Consider the following 10,874-nt stretch of genomic DNA (forward strand, 5'->3'; position numbering starts at 1 on the left):
AACCCTGAACCAACCCGTTGATGGCCGAATGAAGCCTGAACACAACCACCGATTTCTACGTTTTCAAGCTAGCAAATGTTAACAGGCTATCTTTGGTTCGGGTGACTGATTAATGCATATTTTTTACAGACTGGGTGGTAGTTCTTCGAAACAATTTTTTGGGTGTGGGGAATTACAAACCATGACTGGCATATTGCCTCAGTAACCGCAGTACCATAAGCATATCTAGCATCACCAAGCTATGGATACCTGCTAATTAGTGCTAAACATACAAATAATTAAAAAAAAAAAAAAAGGAGAAATTTTTTTCCACTGAGTGGAAATGGTGGGGCTCAGACTTCTTAAATTGCCAATTTCCACAATTAACTGCACAGGAAGCTTCATTATCTTAGATATTTGGAATATAATGGCACAAGACCACAAACATGGCTGAGTCCACAGCAGAGCGCCCAATGCTAATGGCCTCTTTTGGTGGGTGGTTTCCTGAATCCAGCACACTAGTTGCCACTCAAAGCTACCAACAAATTACTTTACAGGTTAAACTGGTGGGATACCTAAAAATTCACTGCCTGTGCAGTTGTCTTGAATAGGAAAAGTAACTATATAGTGCATCCAGAAATTATTCACAGCGCTTCACTTTTTCTGCATTTTGTTATTTACCGCCTTATTCCAAAATGGAGTAAATAAATGTTTTTCCCTCATAATTCTATTCACAGCACCCCATAATGACATGAAAGATTTTTTCCTTTGCAAATTTATTAAACATACAGAAATCACACGTACATAAGTATTCACACCCTTTGCTCAATACTTTGTTTAGGCACCTTTGGCAGCAATTACAGCGTCAGGTCTTCTTGAATATGATGCCAGAAGCTTGGCACACTTCTTTTGGCAATTTTGCACGTCTCTATACATTTCTGTATTCATCTTTCCCTCATTCCTGACTAATGTCCCAGTTCCTGCCACTGAAAACATTCCCACAGTATGATGCTGCCACCACCATGCTTCACTGTAGGGCTGGTGCCTGGTTACCGCTAAACATGATGCCAAATCCAAGCAGGATGCCATGTGCCTTTTACTCAGGAGTGGCTTTCGTCTGGCCACTCTGCCATCCAGGACTGATTGGTGGATTGTTGCAGAGTCATTCTGGAAGATTCTCCTCTCTCCACAAAGAAATGCTGGAGCTCTGACAGAGTGGCCATCGACTTCTTGGTTGCTTCCCTGAATAAATTTAGGCCCTTCTCTCCCGATCTCTCAGTTTAGACAAAAGACCAGGTCTAGGAAGAGTCCTGGTGGATCTGGTCTTCTTCCATTTATGGATGATGGAGCCCAATGTGTTCATCGGGACTTTCAAAGCAGCAGAAATGTTTCCATACCCTTCCCCAGATTTGTGCCTCGAGACAATCCTGTCTTGGAGGTCCACAGACATTTCCTTTGACCTCATGTTTGGTTTGTGCTCTGACATGCACTGTCAACTGTGGGCCCTTACATATAGCAATGTAGCAGGTGTGTGCCTTTTCCAAATCATGTCCTATCATCTGAATTTACCCCCAGGTGGACTCCAATTAAGCAGTAGAAACATCTCAAGGTGGAAACAGGATGCACCTGAGCTCAATTTTGAGCTTCATGGTATACACACACACACACACACACACACACACACACACACACACACACACACACACACACACCTTCAACCACTTATCCAAGATTGGGTCGCGGGAGGCTGGTGCCTATTCCAACAGTCATAGGGCGTGAGGCAGGGTACATCCTGGACAGGACTTCAGTCTGTTGCAGAGCCACATATAGACAAACACATTTACACCCGCATGCACACCTACGGACAATTTAAAGTTTCCAATTCACCTAACCTGCATGTCTTTGGATGAGGGAGGAAGCCAAGCACCCGGATGAAACCCATGCAAACAAGGGGAGAACATGCAAACTCCACACAGAAAAGCCACAGGTGGGAATCAATCGCTTGACCTTCTTGCTGTGAGGCAACAGTCCTACCCACTACTCCACTATGCTACCAGATTCATGGCAAAGGCTGTGAATACTTATGTAGTTAGTTTTTTACTTTTAATAAACTTTCAAAAATAAAAAAAATAAAAAAAATTCATTGTCATTATGGGGTATTGTGTGTAGAATTTTGAGGGGAAAAAAAAAATTTCATCTATTTTGGAATACGGCTGTAACATAAAATATGGAAAAACTGAAGCCCTGTGAATACTTTCCAGATACAGTGTAGGCAGGGGTGGTAGCCAAGTTGTTATTGCACTTGGTTTCAGTTGGTTTCCGATTCAAACCCCACCCCTGCCACATTTCTCTATGTAATGTGGAGTTGCATCAGGAAGGGCATCCGGCATAAAACTCGTGCCAATCCAACATGCAGAGCCACCTTGGATTTGCTGTGGTGACCCCGAGAGCAAACAAGGGCGTGGCTGAAGGGACTTTCTGTAGAGACCAAAAACATTTTCTTTTTAACATGGGCTTCTACATTATAAACATTTTAACATAGGATTCTACAGTAACTTTTTTGGAACCAGCCTCAAGTAGAAACAAGTAGAAAAAAAAAAAAAAAAAAAAACCTGTGGGTTCTGACACTTCAGTGTTGACTTTACTTTTCAGCCACTTGAATCCATGCAGAATTAAGGGTAGATCTGAAAATGTGCACAATACGTGATGTGAATACGCTGAGGGTCACTGACTTCATGTGTCAGCAGGGAAATAAGGGACTGATTGGCTTTATGGGGAACTATTTTTAGTCAGCATGATAGATGTTTATGTCTTTTACTGATCAAGTGGAGGTGTGGGTCTGGGGAAATTGTTCACTATCAAGGCATTTTGATTAATCAGATGGCAACAGTGTTGGAATAAAGCATCCTGAATTATGCTTTTGGTACATTAGCATTATTGCCCAGCATCATAAATTAAAACAAAAAACCTGCATTTCATTGCAAATTCAGCAATTTCATACAGTCTGTTTGCAAATGTGTGCATGACAAATGACTTATCATTTACTGTTCAGCAATACCACGTAAGCAGAGCTCTTATTTATGAGCAAAGTGGGCACGTAATTATAATTTATCCGAATGTCAATTGCGTAAACTTGATTGGCCAAGCGTTTTTTGTGGTTTTATGTGCATGTGTCTGTGCTTCTAAGCAACAAAATGACTATTGTGAGCACAGCTCCAGGTGCCTAGCAACCGAATCACTGTTTCCTTGGCAACAGTTGCCTCGCACTCATTGTGTGGGTGATTGGCAGCCTTGACAACGGAGACGGAATGACACTTGACCTCGCGTGCTGAATGGGAGAGGAGAAAGGAGCGAGAAATAGAAGGAAGGGGGGAGGTAGTGGGAGGGGACGTGGAGAGACTAAGTGATAATCATTCTCCATTGTAATCATCCCCCGACGTGTTTCATAAGGTGTTGTCGATACTTCTCCAGCTGGGGTCCATCATCACAACACAATGAACGGCGTGGTGCGCACATGCATGCACGCACTCTTCCACATCTCATCTATTATCGCTCAGCCTGGCGCACAGCCGCGCTACACTGTCTTCTTTCATTTGTGATATTGCTACAAGCTGCGCTCTGCGGGGATGTACGGGGATGCTGGACTCTGAAAAATGTGTCATGGTCACAGATGCCACGGGAGACTCGATAAAAAGCAGAGCTCTGAGATACAAAACGCCGCTGTCACCGTCTCTGACACCTCCGATTTGGAACAAGCACAGAAATTATGGAAGTGTTTTTGCGCACTCAGTTCCTCTGCCCATTCACTATCTGGAGATATCAATTCATCAAAAAGCCACGCTGTCCGTTATTCATGTCTACAAGCAGTGTTCAGAAAAATGGACACAAATGTGCTTTAATAAATACAGACTCTGTTAAACTCATCATTTGAAGTTGTTGACTGTCAGACAGCTGGAGATTCAGCGCCGCAGTCTTTGTTGCTGTGCAACTAGACTGCAGTATATATTTTTCCTCCACCATATGGTCACATGAGGTGGTCAAAATATTAAAACCATTTAAATTAACTGCAACCTGGTCTTCATAAGCATCACAAAACATGCCAAAGACAGCCAGCAGTGTGTATTACACGAGTGTTGCATTCATTACATTGTACAGGCGTGTCTATTTTTCTGATGACTGAAGTAATGATTAGGGAAAAAAAAATGTGAAATGTTGCAAATGTATCAAATAAAGGTGGCATTTACTGTTATTATAATAACGCAATCGCAAGTTCAGCCTGTTCTTTATGGATTTTTGTGTCTTTGGAGGTGAATATGCTTCAACTTCCTTTATTAAATCTTGTCTTTGGCACATCATGTGAAACCCAGTAAAAGCCTTCATTTAGAGGTCTTTATTTTCTCTCATAAAAATCCTGGCATATGTATTACACTGGCTTGGAGCAATGCAGTGATAGAAATCAAGTTACGCTGGAAAGAAAATAGTATAAAAGACTGTGCGTTTGATTTGTAAATGTCAACAGCAGAGAATCACATCACATTTTGTTTAAACACTTTACATTATTAAATACATATCCACCACTATATACATACACACAATATATATATATATATTTATGCTTCCAACATGATTGGTTTTCTTACAAAAAACACTTGAACATTATGAGAAAGCTAATACAGATTGTGATAAATGATCAAAAAGCATCAGGTCTTCTACAAATATCCTCGTGAAAAGCAGTGAGCCAACAGAAAGTCTGGTTCCAAAATTCAGAGGGATGAGAAAAACAGGAATATGATCGGGCGATAGACAGTTGCTTTTATTTATTTAGTTTAAATTGAATTTTATTTTACAGTCGTGGAAAGGATGAAGCACAGAATTGCCCATCTTCATCTCTGCCGTTGACTGGCACAAGTCGCTGCTTTTAAAACCCGCATCCCACACAGCATTTTCCTGCTCAGTTCTTGACAGCAAGCATAAATCAATGTATATCACACTTTTAAATCACCAGATGAGACTAATGTTCCCTCTGAAAATACAATTTGATTCGGTTCCTTCTTTAAACATGTAAAGCATGTGAATAAATTGAACTTGGTGAAACTTCATTTTTTCTAATAATGAACGAAATGTGTATTTTCTAGCATTTTTATCCCCTAAATGGGTAAAAGCTAATCATTTTACTATAATGTTTTAAAGCAATCCACCTTTTTCCTATCAATTTATGAAAGTCTTATTAGTGAGTGGTCCCATGAAGTTACAGTTATTGCTTCTTGGAGTGTAAATTTTAACTGCTTGTGTGTTAAAAGCTGATTGGAAGTGATTGAGAATTCAACAGATACACTTGAAAATGAAAGTGAATCATAATACATTTATATTGTCAGATAATTACAGAGAAACCAAAGCCCAGGTTATTGGTAATATAAACTTTTATTGCTCCTTTGCTTCCTCAGTCACTGATTTACTGAATTCAAGCCTCACAGCTGTGGTACAGGCAAATAAAAGTAAGCCTTCCCCCTGGATTTCAAGGGAAGATTACAATTTTTTGTGAATGCGCTTCAAACACAAAAATACTTTACGACTCTTGAATATGATACAATTACCTGAACCATAAAAAGAATGAAGTACAAGTTGAAATTTGTGTAAGAAATTTGCATTAAATCATCCACATTTCATAACTGCACAGAGGAGAGCGCCGTGTATTAGCTTTAACTGAAGTGATTATATTGTGCAAAATCAGACTTCTGTTTATATTTTACAGACACTTCCCCTTGAGGTTTTATGTGAAACATTCTCAAAGTTCAACATTTTCACATTTGTGCACGTAGAAACTCCACTGCTACAAACAGCTGTGCTGGAAACAGCTCGTTTTAAGTGTCTGTGACACATGTAACAGAAAGGTATAACTGGATTCTTTGGCACAACTTACTGGCTGGTGTGACAAACCCACATGTTCTCTGGGAGAGAGCTGGAGCCCCCCCGAGGGGAGAGAGGGCGCTGCAACCCCCACCTCCTTTCCATTTAAAGCAACAGGCACAAAAACAAATACAGGTGAGCCTCAACTCACGCACACTCAAGTCGTGATTCAGGCTTTACTCGCAGTGGATTTCTGGACCCCAAAAATTTATCCTACTGCATAAAACAACTTTTTGTCAAATTTGACTGTTTTTGGAAGCAGCGGGTGAGAGTATAAATTTGTGCCCATCCATGCACGAGGGGTGGGCGTGTGTATAAATTCTGGCCCAATCTGAACCAACAGGAAGGATCTAAAAAGGAGGGTCACATCCAGATCCATAAACGAAAAACTTCAAATTTTCCGCACTGGCGAAGCCTTCATCACTGAAGTGCAGCAGCCTGAGGAGGAAGATGATCTCGAACCCACTCCAGATAAAGAAATCACCATCCAGGAAGGAATCACACTTCAAATGGTCAAAATGATTGTAATATAACAAGGTAAGCTGATTTTAAAGTTATTTTGGTCAACCTTATTAACTCGCGGTCTGATTTTGTGGACTCCGACTCGCACTAGTTAATTTGGCTCAACTGTAGTCTCTGAAAGCGGTACGACGGAATGTTCATCAACTAGTGTTCAGGTTTCAAATTGCAACCAAACCAAGAACTGAACCTGATCCTTCCCATTCCAAGCATGCGTTGATGTGCGTGCAAACAAAACGGAAACGGAGACTAACATGCAGCAGACTAGAACGCCGACCGCCATCCCGTCTATTATTTCGTCTGCCAGTGAGGTAAGGAGGAGTAACACCTGAGTCTGCGTTAGCTGCAAAACCTAGGTGGCTTGGCCGTACAGGGAAAGACATTTGGGACAGCGTATAAACGGCCTCTGTAAATATGTGGCTTCTCCTGCATAGTCCAACCCTCATCCTTTTCAAGAACAGGATTACAGGGTACTGAAGAATAGGTTACGATCTCAGACCTCTATGTCATTGAATACTGTCATGTTGCTTTACATAATATCAACTTCTTCAATTATTTATGTAGGTAAGATGCTTCATCTCAGCATCTACCGTATATATTTCCACTACTACAAACTTTAATATCTGTTTTGAAGACACTTCGTGATGTAGCACTTTGGCTTGCTACAAGGATGTATAATGCAACCTTTTAACAGGAGAACAAAATGGGATTATAAATCTGCAATGATCAAAAACACCAATCAAATCAACTATTCGGCATTCAGCTGACGCTATGTTTGGAAAAAGCCAGCGAACCAAACCACCGTGATTAGCTCAGCTGAACTGACTCAGCCCAAGATGAAGTTCAATCCATCTAAAACTTCATGCTCTGCTGCTAGAATTGTGTTGACATCAGTGTGTAAAACTTCAGATTATTCACTCTGACAGGCACTGCTTCACTGTGCTTTCTTACAGCTCAGCAGTCGTTGCCAAAAAAAATTCTGTGAAGCTCAACAACTCTTGGAATACAAAGGAATTTCCACTTCACTGTGTCATCCTTTCTTTCCTTTAGCGACTGAGCAGCGCGTGTGTGCATTTGACTAACCAACAGAGCTTGACATGCATTCTTTTGATGCATTGGTTACACTCTCTGGTCCATAGGTATTTGGACAGTGACCCCCCTCTCCTCTGTATGCCAGAACAATGGATTTGAAATGAAATCATCAGGGTGTGCTTGGAGTGTCAATGTTGAGCTTTCATTCAAACAGTTGAACAAAAATGTCATTTACCATTTAGGAATTAAAGCCATTTTCATATACAGTGGTCCCTCGTTTATCGCGGGAGTTACGTTCTAAAAATAGCCCGCAATAGGCGAAATCCGCGAAGCAGTCAACGTTATTTTTTACAATTATTATAGACATTTTAAGGCTGTAAAACCCCTCACTACACACTTTATACACTTTTCTCAAACAGGCATTAACATTTTCTCACTTTTCTCTCGTGTGTAAACATTCTCAAAGTTCAAACCTTAGTAGAAAAATAAGACCAACCTGTTTTCAGGCCCAAACATTTGTTTGAGAAATAAAAATAGAACGTTTTCCTACAAATAATTATGATGGCATTTAGAACTAACGAATTTAATTTTAACAATCAACCTACGAGGTTGGACACATAAGAAATTATTAATAGTGACTGACCAGTATTTCACAGTTCCTCTGATCGCGCCTCTTCATCCTGGCGCCACGCCGCTGTCGCTCCTTTTTCCACTGAGTCACACCTCGGTGCAGGTGTCTTTTTCCGACTGAAAAACACAGTTATGGGTAGATGCTGGCACTCTTTTTTCTTCTGGGCAAGAAGATTCTTATAAACAGACACGCAGAACACAGTGCGCGTGCTCTCCCTTCGCAGTGCCGCGACTGGCCTGCTTGATGAGGACGCAGAACACAATGCGCTGAAAAAAAAAAAACGCATGCAAAATTGGACTTAAAAAAATCCGCAAAACTGCGAGGCCGCGAAAGGTGAACCGCGTAATAGCGAGGGACCACTGTACTACAACCCCTCCCCTTTCGGAGCACACAAGTATTTACACAAATGAAATATAAGGAATATTACTCATACAAATCATGTTTATAGCCAGTTTTCTTTTGACAACTCGGGAGATGGATACACGAACGTTTCCAAGCCAATGAGTAGTCCGTGGGCTTCATTTGCATCAATTATTAAGAAATACAAACATTACCATTCTGCAGATTAAATATGACTGGAGTAGGCAGTTCTCAAAACCTGATGACTGTGCAAGGAGAGTAGTGAAGGAAGCCACCAAGACACCCATGACAACACTGAAAGAATTGCAGGCTTCTGCTGCAGTGATTGCAGAAACTGCACAGTGCAACTTTTATCTGTTGCACCACCAGTCACAGCTTCATGGTGAAGTAGAACACACAAACATCTTCATTCAAGAAAGCAGGCTCGAGTCTCCCATGTGCCTTCTGGCAAACTGTAGGTTATCCTTCACATGTTTTTCAGAAAATATAAGCTGTATAATGGCTGACATAAAAGACCAAAATTGCATTATGCAGTTTTCTAAATCAGCCACAGAAGCCTACAAATCCTTCAGTAGTTTTCATGGGTGTGTTGGTGGTTTCTTTCATGTGTCTCCTAGTAAGGCTACTCAGTTTTTGATAACTTTCCACACAAAATTAAAACAAAGCACCATGCTGTTTGTATTTCTTTGTGATTTAAATCAATAGAGGACAAGACATATTGACTGACTTGGGAATGTTCTTCTGTCCATCCCCTGGTGATCTGAATTAATAATTATTGTGTATAGTAGTTTGTGCAATTATTTATAGTGAGGTTGTGTTTTGTTTTATCCCCAGTCCTGATCAGAGTCATTTAATATTGAGTATTAGCAAATACAAAGTCCCAATTTGATATATGTGCAGGATGAGCACAAAAACATGCCTTGATTTCAAGTAGCCATGACATAACTTATTTGAAAGTTTATAAATATGGCGACCACAGATACATGAACTCAGAAACTTTCTTTTCTCACCTGCAGAATTTCTGTGCACCCCTCGATCATGCCGGATATGCTGCAGGGTCTGGACCAAGCTAGGCTATAGCATCAATGTTTGGCAAGTAATGGGTGGGGCGCACGTAGTGTCTGTGATACCAACCGATACCACATGAAACTTTATGAGATTACGTAGACATCAATATGTAGGAATGAGCATCCAGATTCTCTGCAGCACATCTGGTGGGATCGAGGGGTGCGCAGAAATGCTGCGGGTGAGAAAATAAAGTTTGAGTTCATGTATCTGCGGTTACCATATTTAATGAACATATTCGAGTAACTTCTGATATGACTACTTGAAATTGAGTGTTTTTGTGCTCACTCTATTTTGCAAGATACTGCAGTTGAACAGAGCAGATTGTAAACTACCGTCAATTCAGTGAAACAATACATCAGCTCTTCCATGCAATAAGAAGAAAAATAAACCATTCAATCCAAAATTCCAAACTCAATCCATTCAAAAGTTTTAGATGATAAAATACATTTATTATCATTCAAGTCAAGTCTGGAGGTATGTACTAGTGCTGCACTTCACTACATGACACCATGGAACCGCCATGGGGTCTGGATGACCACCACCCAGTCAGACAAACTGTTTATCCCCAAATTGCTAAAATAACCATCTACCTGTCACAGCCAGGTGAAACGGTGTTTTACCTATAGTGGCCTTCTCCAGCCACACACTATATATATATATATATATATATATATATATATAAATAATGTGCAAAAAAAAAAAAGTCTTCAAATTGGACCTTTACTTTAAGAAGAATCAGGGGCTGTTCCAAACCCTCCCCTCACTGTTTTCTTCCTATTCTGTGTAACCAGAAAGAAAATGGACACGATGAGAAGAAAAACTTATTTATGCTGGAAAGAGCTATCTGAATGACCAGTAAGAACTTTACATCACACGTGCCACCCAACAGAAACACACTATCTGAACCACAGGAAAGCTAAACATGACTCAGCACTGGCCAAAACAGATGCTGCCTGTTATTTCTGCTTTGGCACCTCGCCATGAAACAGAGCAACACTGCCGTGCACTATTGATGATCTTGTTTGAACAAAATAAGACTTGCTGTGCATTTAAAGTGAAGAAGTGTGTTAATGTACTTTTAGAATGTGCTCTGTGGTGAATTTGTCAGTAATGCTGACTGGCTGCTCGCTGCACTGGCACTGCGCAGATGAAACAAAGCGAGAGGTTGTTATTGTTATCATCCCTTCAGCCAGCAGATACATCGAGATCCGCATTGGTATTTGGCACAAGTAGGAAAAGCAATAATTTAGTGAATTGAGTGTAATTTGTTAGATACCGATCAGTCACATAAAAAAAAAAATTATCCTTAATCGGGCTGATTCTGATCAGATTGGGGCATCCCTACTTAAAGCATATGAAAATGGAGGGACTGTGTATA

This window comes from Thalassophryne amazonica, chromosome 15 (genome assembly GCF_902500255.1).
Source record: "Thalassophryne amazonica chromosome 15, fThaAma1.1, whole genome shotgun sequence".
NCBI lineage: Eukaryota > Metazoa > Chordata > Actinopteri > Batrachoidiformes > Batrachoididae > Thalassophryne > Thalassophryne amazonica.